At 43.7% G+C, this 9,618-nt stretch overlaps 1 long non-coding RNA gene across 1 annotated transcript; it reads left to right on the top strand.

The window, feature by feature from the left end:
* The first annotated feature begins 1,175 nt into the window (after positions 1-1,175).
* Positions 1,176-8,367, top strand: LOC311502418. The gene is made up of 2 exons (XR_014699544.1): positions 1,176-1,458; positions 7,888-8,367. It is a non-coding gene; the product is annotated as an uncharacterized lncRNA (long non-coding RNA).
* Positions 8,368-9,618: the final 1,251 nt, after the last annotated feature.

Raw genomic sequence — 9,618 nt, 5'->3', positions numbered from 1 at the left:
CACATGTAGAGTAAAATTCTAGATGCAGCATAGCTGACTCCATCCAGGTTTATTAAACCAGGGGATGAGAATAAACTAACAAAATGAATTTAGCTAATACCAGAATTTATAAAGCTTTAGCTGTAATAATAATGAAAGCCTTAAAACTAGATTTTGAAGCAGAAGGCCTCAAGATAATTCAGCGAAAGAGGACGCAGTTAAAAACAATGCTATATGACTTTAAACGGTCCAAATGATCTCTCTTATAAGTCAGCAAACCAACGCACCATGACAATGACTAAAGCTAGCTTGTTAGCAGAATAGCAACTAATGCTTCTGAATTATTTTGCTAAGTAGATTGTTCTTCTTTGATAACGTGAGACATTGTTTTAACATCTTAGGGACGAATATTTCAATTTGTGATAAACTATAAAAAAATATTCTTGTGTAAATCTTTTATTTTATAAAACAGATGGATAAATAGATCCATATATCTTTAAAACACTCTGCCTACTGCAATAGTAAATCCTGATTGTATATTAATGCTTAAATTCTAATAATTGTTCATGTAAGTTTCAGTCACAGTGTAACACTGATTACTTTTAATTTAAAAAGTGTAATTTATTAAGGTATATATGTGTATGTATGGGGACATGTATATATATATGCATGTTTATGTGTATATACAGTATGTATGTATGAATATATTTATGAGCATATGTATATGTGTGTGTGTATACCGACAATCTCTATACTAGTATATTATACTATTTTTATATATTATTATTGTAAACTACTTACTTAATTAATAGCGTATTCCCTCTAATTGGGTTAATCTAATATATTCTAAAAGTTTCATAATCTAAAACATATTCTGGAATGTACTTCATGTTTTTTTTTAGTTTATTAACATTTTATGGTTTCATAACAGAGTTAAAAAAAATATTTACAATGGTTATTAACAAGCAAATATTCAGATTATTTCTCTACCGTCTGTTTGTGCTTTATTATAAACAGATTAATCTGCTGCCTCATGGCAGGCATGCAGCACACTTGCGTGCCCACGTCAGATCCGTGCAGGCTCTGACGTCCGTTTCTCGTGTTGCCTACGTCATCACGCAGCCAGCTGATCGGAGTGGGAAGCCGGGTGTGAGTCTGATCTGGGTGTGTGTGTGTGTGTGAGAGACGAGAAGAGAGAGAGAGGAAGAGAGAGAGAGAGAAAGAGAGAGAGAGAGAGAGGTAGGAGTTGTGTAAAAGGGGCTGAAGTCCTGCGCTGCCGTCTTCTCTGCTGCTGCGCTAATAAAACTAGAGGCTCCACACACATAGATGCTGTTTCGTATCGTGGACGTGAAACAAATCCACAGACAGCGACACACCCAGGCGGAGGACTCCACCGAGCAAGTGGGCGAGGCAGCCTGAACTCCGCCGGACCGTTCAGATGGGTCGGAGCGGGCAGGAGCGACCCGGCCGGTGGTCAAGGTGGGGCGCGTTACTAACTGTCCGTGATTCTGTCCGTGTGTCTCTTCTGGCTAAAATATCTTGTTCCTGTCAGCATGCTGTAGCCTGAGGCGGCTCGATGACCCAGTTTGCGTGGAAATGGCAACTGGGAAACCGTCCTTTACATGACTTTAGTTAAGTAAAATTCGCCCCTGCGTGTCTTTATTTAGTTTTCCAGTGACAGGTTTGTGAACATTTCTGGCGTCGAGGATATAGATCAGATGTTATAGGAGTTCTGGCTGAAGGCCTGCCTCTGTGTCCAGGCCCACTGACACAGGAAAGCTCACAGGATTTATGGATCCTTGTGAAAAAATGTGACATTAACGCCACCCCAGCACAACTGACAAGCATTTAAATGACATAAGGATGCTTTTCTTACAGTATCTGTACGTCCTTTTATTATAAAAAGGCTGATAGCAGCTAATATGTACATAAAATGTGTTTAAACGTCAGAATCATGTCTAAATCATTACAGAAGAGCCTGCAGGGACACCGGCAGCACATTATCTGTGTTTTAAATCTGTGGTATGTCATGACACGTTTGAAAGAAATGGGAAAATTAATGTTATTCATCCTGTCACACGTCGGATTTATACGCTATAGCTTCAAGTCGAGGTCTGCATTTATATAATCCAAACTTGTCAGAAAGTGTCGGCATTCAAAGCCTCTTAAAAAGAAAAATTGCTGAGTTCATAACAGGCCAAGGAAAAAGCCTGTGCTCTAGTAGGGGATAGGTGAAAATCGGGATGTTAACTGAGGCCGAGTCATTTCTCAGAAATGCACCAGCAGTCATCATTTGGCAGAGATTGGAGATCCTTTAAAATGAAAGTTTATAAACGCCGATATGTTTCTCTGGATGTTTGTCAGGAGCAGTAAAACATTCTTAAAGCTGGTGACGTAACAAGGTATTTGTTTTTCTTTTACACCTCTATAAACATCCTAAAAGTCTTAGTATTTACATTTAAGTAGGGGAAACTGGTAAGGGAGGAAGCTCACTGTAGTGTATGTTTCATCGGTGGAGCCTGTCTTACATAATTGTACAGGCAGAGTTCAGTGTGCCGGCAGGAATGCGCAATAGACTGTGTCACGAGCTGCATTTGTGCCATTGCAACCCTGAGTGTGTGACATAAGCCGCCTTGTCCACTAGGATCACATGGCAGTGACAGGATGTCAGTTAAAAAGCAACTCCTCTCATCTACATGTGCCGCTCGCTTTGCGTCCAGTGCTGTTTTACTGCCTTCATTTGCAGAAGTGAGGCCATCTTGCTCAACTTGGGTTACACCCATCATTCCTCTTGCGTGCCTTGTCAAGGGAAGATGGGGCAAGAAGGGATGTGTTTTGTAGGTTCATCTAGAAGAGGAAAAAAAAAAAAAAAAAAAAATCCAGTTCTTTCAAACTAAATGTCACAGACCGCCTGAGGACGAGCTTACAGGCCTCATGCTGCACATTAACATATCCCGGCAGTGTCGTGAATTCAGAATGGCATTCAGCTGCTCCTCTCGGCAAATGGCGCAAACCTACACCCCTTATTTGTTGTGATCTCAGGGGTTAAAGTCAGACGGCCTTTAAAAGTCCAGCAAGCAGCGAGCATAAGAAGAGGCTCTCTGCGCTGTGATCATAGCTGCCAAAGCCACCGCCCTTTCCCTGTCTTTGTCCCCATTCCCAGTCTAAAATGATCAGTCTATATTACAGACTACAATCTGGGGCAGTAAACGCTCTCCAACTGGGCCACACCCACAGCAGAAGGAATGTACCTGAACTGATGTATGTAGCAGAGACGTTAAATTACCACGTGTTTCCATTCGCAGCGCTGTGGCAGCAGTATGCAAATCTGTGTGGTTTCGTTTATGACTGTTGTTTTGCGCAAAACCAAAGCCTGACTGACGACTGAGGCATCTCGTCACCTCATGTGGTGTTTTCACACAATAACACGACCCCTAGCATGAAAAGGTCAAATGAGTGGGCTCAAAGCACCGGCGAGAGGTCTGCCTGTCTCTTCCTGACTAGGGGATCTATCTGACCTGCTCTCCATCTTACACAATTTATTTGTTTCCTCTTCCCCGTTCTTCACCTTCACCGTTTTCTGTAATGCACAATTCAGAGCTCACTGGGCGAAGTCAAACTGCGCGCTTGCACTTGTAGCTAAGGCTCTATAAGGCAACCTGAAGAGCTAAAATACCAGTTTCTTGGTTTGTGCATGGTTCATTTGCACACCGCTGTGCCCATTTCTCAAAAACCTCCTGCTCATATAACTCCATGTGTGTGTCTTTCCTCCTTCTTATCATCCCTTCTGAGACGGAGAATGCACGTCTACAGACCTTGATAAGCTCGGTCTTTTGTGTATAAGACTGCGCGTTATCTCTTTCTACACTGTTTGCCCGTGTACAAAAGCCCGTCTCAAGGTCCTCGACGCGGCCTGTCATGTGTCTGTCTGCCACCCTGTCTCTGATGAGGCAGACAGAAAGAAAGGGACAGAGGGCGGCGGCAGAGGGGAGGCGAGGGTCAACCTGACAGCGAGGCCTCGTCCAGTGCGGATCAGATGCAGACGAGCAGACGGAGAGGGGATGGGTGAGGAATAGAGGGACGGAAAAGAAGCAGTGGAGGGAGACTGTGCGAGCCCACAGCAGCCGGATGGAATTTCTAACATACGCAGCTGGAATGTCAGGAATGCAGGACAGTCTGATCTGACCGAGAGAGAGGGTGGAGAGGACAGACGAGTCAGGAAAGACGAAAAAAGAAGAGCAGATATGAAGAAGAGTGGCACAGCGAAAGAGTCGGAGGGGTTCAACACTGGCTGTCTTTGTGGATATGAAGATACAGAGTCACTGTTTATAGAGGGAGTGGCACGCTATGGAACAAATAACTAATTCAGTTTCAGTTTGGGGTTGTGGCAGCAACAGTCAACAGTTAAGACTGTCAGTGATCTTGTGGGTGGCCCCAGGACTTGTACTGTATGTCCTCCCCCATCCGATTTCATTCAGAATAACCTCAGCACGAGTGTGTGCCTTGAGAGAATTTTTTATTTTTTTGCTGAAGTTCAGAAAGACCTGCCGCTCATTTATTGACATTTTATTTGTCAGGCTAGTGTCCTATTTGTCTAGGAATGTCGATGTCTGTCCGTCTGTCTCTCCCCTACTTTAGTCCAGCCTGTAATATCATTGGTAAATCGACTTGTTTGCAATTTACACATCCATAGTGGCCAGAGGATGAATCCTGGTGATTATTTTTCATGCTAACACACTAAACTAAGGTGGAAACATCCCAAACGTTATATCGGCACGTTGGCGTTGCCACTGTGAGCCTCTTTAACATCCTTCCATCAATCTTCATCCGCATATCCGAGGTCGGGTCGCAGTGGCAAAAGGTTAAGCGAGGAATTCCAGTCGGGATGTATATTCATTACCCAAGGGTCTCCTCCCAGCTGTGTGTGCCCGGTACACCACCAAAGGCATCTGGACAGGAGGTATCACGCTTCTCCATCTGGCAATCTGATGGACGAATCTGGGTTTGGCGGTTGCCAGGAGAACGGTACTTGTCTGACTGCATTGGGCCAAGTGTGAAGTTTGGTGGAAGGGGTGGATTATGGTGTGGGGTTGTTTTTCAGGAGCTGGGCTTGGCCCCTTAGTTCCAGTGAAAGGAACTCTGAATGCTTCAGCATACCAAGAGATATTGGACAATCCCATGCTCCCAACTTTGTGGAAACAGTTTAGGAAGTCTTGACCTCAACCTAATAGGACACCTTTGGGATGAATTAGAGCGAAGACTACGAGCCAGGCCTTCTCGTCCAACATCAGTGTCTGACCTCACAAATGCGCTTCTGGAAGAATGGTCAAAAATTCCCATAAACACACTCCTAAACCTTGTGGAAAGCCTTCCCAGAAGAGTTGAAGCCGTTATAGCTGCAAAGGGTGGGCCGACGTCATGTTAAACCCTATGGATTAAGAATGGGACGTCACTTTAGTTCATATGCGTGTAAAGGCAGATGAGGGAATACTTTGGGGCGATACAGTGTAGTTCTGGACTCTCTAAATGTTATTAGACTAAATGGATAAAATTCAGATAATATAATTAGTAATCTGGTCCTGAAAGATGTCCACTATGTCGTCATCACCACACGGTCCAGAGCTGTTCCTGAAGGTTAACTCTTGAGTCTTGGTGGTCGACCGTGGTTCCTCTGTATATCAGCGCCTTCTTTATTTTAGTATCAGGAAAGCCATTTACAGCAGCGGCTCTCGCAAAAATGCCTCAAAAGTGTGTGTGACAACAGGCAGTAGCAACGGCAAGTGCCATTGAATGTTTCGTTTTAAACAAACACACTCGACTGTTTACCGAAAGATAAGCTCAGGGTGTGGAGGTCAGCTGCATCAGCTGTGTAAAGCAGAATATGTGTCAAACAAACCAAATACTGGACCTGAGGAAAGAAAGAGAGCGTGAGGGAGAGAGAGAGAGCGAGAGAGGCAGAATGAGAACAGAGCTAGCTTAAATAGACCCGCTAGAGGTTCATGTTCGACTAACGGGCCTCAAGCTTTGACTCCTGACTCCTGAAGCAGAGGAGAGGCGAGAGTCCTGCAGGCAGAGCTGGCAAGACAAACCTGTACTGGAACTGATGGTCACCATTTTGGAGCCCAGAAACCTGAAGGCAAGACTTGATTTTTGAAGATTTATGGGACTTTAATTTGAGTGAGGAGCAAGTGTAAATCTCTCACAGTGTTGGCAGATTTCTTTGAAGAAAAATAAAAGGAGAAGAGGCATAGATTTGATTATGGACACATTTTCAAGTCACGGCATGTTCACAACAGGTCCTCTCTGCTGACTCACCCACTTAAGAATAAAGAAGGAGTCATGATATATTTGTCAAGAGGCTTTTTCCTGGGCACGCCCTGACTATTTTCAATATTAATTTACCAGAGTTACGTGTCTGAATATAAATGACTCTCTGGCTCTCACATAAAATCCAAACCGAGTGCGAGACAAAATGATTTCATAAGTCGTGTTGATTGTGACCCCCCACCCCCAACCTCACCCCTGCTGTGCACAGTCTAGAGGCTACAGGGCTCTCGAATACCTGAGATTATTCTGGCTCTCCTTACTGCAGGAATGTACAGCATGTGTTACTCATCGTCAAGCAGAGAAGCGGAGCATGTCCTCAATATCTCAAGATCACCTCAAGATTACATTCTTGAAAGCCAGAAAAGCACAGACTCGCTTGAAACTTCACGTGTGCTTGGCTTCAAGTGGTCGCGTTTATTCAAAGGAAAGGAAAACAGAATTTAGAAAGGAGCAAGAAAAAGCGAATGCTAATGTCGGTGTGCTAACAGTCTAACCAGGCTACTACTTATTATAGCACAAATTAAAGCGGAGGCTGATGGGAATCTCATTATTATTGTAGGTGTTCAGTTAGGACAGCACGTCGTTGAGATATTTTACCTAAACCTACAAATGTGAGTGACGTCAGGACACGTTAGCTTTAGCTGTGGTTCAACTGTCTTCACCATTGCTAAAGCTACTCAGTGGCTTTAATTTCGACATATATCTTGCCTGTATTTATGTCGGAAAGCAAAGATTGTTTTGGCAGATCGTAGCAACGGAGAAAGACTAACCTACGGCAACCTGGAGTATGACTGAGTCTGGGCAAGAGTTACCGATGTAACTTGGGGTTCTGTGAATTCACCACCTCCGCTGGTCAGGAAGAACGAAACCAAGAAAGAAAAGTTTCTGACGCTCCAGATAAAAAGGAGGAAGAGGGATAATTACAGCCTAAAACAAAAAATAAATAAACCGGGATCGTCCTCAAAGGTCTCAGAGGACTGTAGCTTTGAGTCAGCCGTCGCCTCTGTTCTGCTAGCTACCTGTACCACATGTGCAGTCTCAGCTTAGTCAGACTTTTAAGACTTTAAGCTGCAGAAAATATAGATCAAGTGCAGCTGCAGGTTTTTCTCTCTAGAACAAACCTGTACATTTACTTTAAGTCTCTGGACATCTGAACGGATTTCTACTTTCATGTGCTGGCAGTCTACTCCTCTTCAACCCTCTCGCTCATAATTCGTAACCACGGTAACTGGGAAAAAATAAAAAATCATGAGACCAGTCTGTGATTTTTCTGTCTGCATCAAAACTAAGAGAATATCTAAGAATTTCTTGCTGGCACAGTAACAGCATGCAGAGGCAGAGGCTGAGCTGCTGATGCATGTAACCCTCCCGGTAATCTGACGCATGATCTTGTGTGCATCTCCCCAGGCGTTCTTACAGATCAGCTCATTTCACCCACTTACTCACAGCTGATCACACGCACTGTGGCTCGACTGCACCCACTTACTGTACAAGTGTGTGAGCGGCTGCAGGCCACCTCTTGCCCACGCTACTAGAGAGTTTAGAGGGGAAGTTAAACAATCTCTTCTTCTCTTTCTGCAGAAATAGGAGCATGTAAAGCAGAAGAAGGAAGGAGAAGGGGTCAGCGTTCGTGCCTTCAGCCGGGCTGTGCGTCACTCCGGGCTGTCTGATTGAAGCTCTCACGCTCGCTGGCTGACTCCCAGAGCTCCCTCACCCTTGGCCCCAAATGGCTGACACACAGCAGTTCTTCACTGGCAAGCTTTATGTTCCTGTACACATGCTAAAGCTGCCAGCTGAAGAACTGCTCTGGTCAGCCCTGCCCCGGATGACTCAAGAAAAGGAAGCGGATGAAGGGGCGGTGGAAATAGGACTGAGGAAGATGGTTGTTTTCACACTCTCAGTATTCTGTAACGTGCCAGATTTTGATCCACCGTGGTTTATGTTCCTGTTTTGACTGCATTAAAGTTTTTATAATATTTATTTCATGATCCCAAATGTTGCTTAAAAAATGTTGCTTGTCTCGTGTCCTTTCCTTACAATAAAGAACAAAATACGTTCTCAGATGTAAGTTTTATTATTGTCAGCTGCACCCTACACACACCATCAGTGAGCGGCTTAGTTGTTCAAAAACAACGACGCACTCGCACACCTTTTAAGTTTAAAGCATCGGGAGAGCGAGAAGGATCAGAGTAAAACCAGATTGCCTTTAAAAGTAAAATTGTCAAAGCAAATTCGTCTCAGATCCGCGATAACTTCACAGCCTTTGTTCTCTCCGAGCCTTAATCCTGCATGACAAGTCAACAAGCTGACATTTAGTCACGACTGTGTGAACACAGACTGCTGTTACATATAAACCAGAGGGAGGACAAAAAAAAAAAAAACGTACCCAATGTCTGTTTTTCAGGGCCTGAAGGCATCAACAGCTGCTTCAAGGAATTCTTTCACAGCGTGTTCACTGGTGAAGTCAGAAGATTATCAGACTACAGGGGAGGAACTTGGAAAGACTTGTGAAGGTGAAAATGTTGAACGCTGGGCGGTGTTTTTTTAGGTGCAGGTTAGGGAACTGCTTCATTACTGTACGCCAAACTTTATGGAGTCAGTTACAGTCAAATCAAGGTCACTTTCAGTGGTCTCTTAAAGGTTTCTTTATAATCTGAACAGGTTCAGGGGTAGAATTACAATGTGTTTTCACAATAACCAAAAGGATTTTGTATGTAAGGGTAAATAAAGCCGAGTGCTGTTTAACATTAAACTGAAACGTCTCGGTGCAGTTTCCTAAAATCACCACTAGATGGAGTAATATTCTAAAACTGAGGCTGAATCGTGGCTGAAGGCGTGAGAGGAAAGGGTTTCACTGCAGGACAGGACAGGAAATAAAGTCAGACTGGATTGTTGCTCCCTCATGCGGATACACTTTTTTTTCCCCCCACAGCTGACATCTTGTATCGTTAAAGCAGTGGTGTATTAATCATTTCTACACTCAACGTGCAACAGAGCAACACAGATTTAATTCAGACACAGACTGTTCAGGCGATTCCACACTACAAGTCACCACTTGACACCCACTTTAAATGGCTGTTATGTGGGAAAGAAAAGAATGAAACCAAAAGTTAAAGAATTCATTACATACAACGGCCTGTTCCAGATGCTATATTACAATTAATGGAGATGCTTTCACGAAGAGAGAAGACGTGGAGCCAGTTGTAAGGAAATACCGCATTTATCTGACGGCTTGAGTTAGAAGTTGCTTTAAAGCTCATGATTTCACAAGCTTATAGCATAATAACTAGCTACAACAGATGGTAAAAGTAA

This window comes from Chelon labrosus, assembly GCF_963514085.1.
Source record: "Chelon labrosus genome assembly, chromosome: 17".
Taxonomy (NCBI): domain Eukaryota; kingdom Metazoa; phylum Chordata; class Actinopteri; order Mugiliformes; family Mugilidae; genus Chelon; species Chelon labrosus.
This window is presented reverse-complemented; position numbering and strand designations above follow the sequence as displayed.